Here is a 1563-nt window from a genome sequence, read left to right on the forward strand (position 1 = left end):
TCAAAGTGCACTCTTATCAATATAGCTTGCACAATAGGCTTGCTCTCTGTACTTTAAACTATTGCATGCAAGCAGTTGGCGAGTACTGTATAAGCTGTTATTTTCGCGTACAGATATTTTTGCGAATGACGAGGTCACAGACATTTTCGTGAGGTGTTGTTTTACGCAAATTGACACCGAGGCTGTCAAATGTGCACTCTTACAGTAGTGCATGGCGACATTATTGCGTGTTGTTAAATTAACGGTACAAGAGTAATTTGCAAAATTCGCGAAAATTAAACCCTCGCGAAAATAACAGCTTATACAGTAGTGAAAGTATTCAGGAAGAACAGGTAAAATGAAATGCTTTTAACAACTTTCTAAGAGAGCGAGAGAAGAAGAAAAAAAATGAAACCCACAAGTTTTAGCTCAGTAGTTAACTGCAGTATATGCATGAGCCCTGGATTCAAGAGCAATTATTCCTATGGAAACTTACTCTTGTAAAGCCAACATAATGTGGATCAAATTTTTTCTTACACAAGTGGTTGATTGCTGAATGTCATATTGTCATGACTTGAAAGCAAGAGAGGTTGGGCTAGCAGTAGGAAGGTGAATTTCTACGTAGTTATTGTCCAGAAGGTGTTTCAGGGGATAATTGCCCTTATGACATTTGGTAGTATGGTAACAATGATTGCTTGTCAGTAGGACTCATTATTAGCGGGTGACCCAGGGCTGCTTAAAGGACAAGTTCACCTTCATAAACATAAGGATTGAGAGAATGTAGCAATATTAGTAGAACACATCAGTGAAAGTTTGAGGAAAATCAGACAATCCGTTCAAAAGTTATGAATTTTTGAAGTTTTTGTGCAGTAACCGCTGGATGAGAAGACTACTCCAGTGTATGAATAACTTAGATGTCACATGCGTACAACAATATAAGGAAAATATAAAGAGAATTTCACAAAATTCCATCTTTTGAAAAAAGTACACATTCCCCTGACTCGTTACCGACAAATGTTATGGGTAATATTATTCCCCCTGCCTTTAGAAAGAGGCAAGTCAAGAGCTCTTTTATTATGCGAAAAAAGTGAAAATATGTTGAATTTTCTTTTACATTTTCTTTATACTGTTGTACGCATATGACTCACAAGCTGTAGTAGTCTCCTCATCCAGCGGTTCCAACACAAAAATTTTAAAAATTCATAACTTTTGCATCGATTGTCCAATTTTCCTCAAACTTTCACTGATGTGTTCTACTATTATTGTTGCATTCTCTCAATCTTTATGTTTATGAAGGTGAACTTGTCCTTTAACCCGTTGAGGATGAGTCCCGTCTGTGGGAAATGCGTGTTGTAGCAAAGTCAAACCGTCCTCAATGGGTTAAACTTGAGGTCAGGCCACCAAATTTCCCAAAAGGCTATTCTTTTGTGTCTCGATCAGGCACTGAACATTCAAAATGGACTGTTGTGTTTCTGTTAATTTCAGCCACTACTTTTTTTCTTTCTTTTTTTTGCCGGCCACCAAAAATTTCATACTTAATATTTTAGTTGTCCAAACAGGCTACCTTTTATCATAGGTGGTATG

The sequence above is a fragment of the Diadema antillarum genome, unplaced genomic scaffold, assembly GCF_040938485.1.
Source record: "Diadema antillarum isolate AM-2024a unplaced genomic scaffold, OU_Dant_1.0 seq00002302_RagTag, whole genome shotgun sequence".
Taxonomy (NCBI): domain Eukaryota; kingdom Metazoa; phylum Echinodermata; class Echinoidea; order Diadematoida; family Diadematidae; genus Diadema; species Diadema antillarum.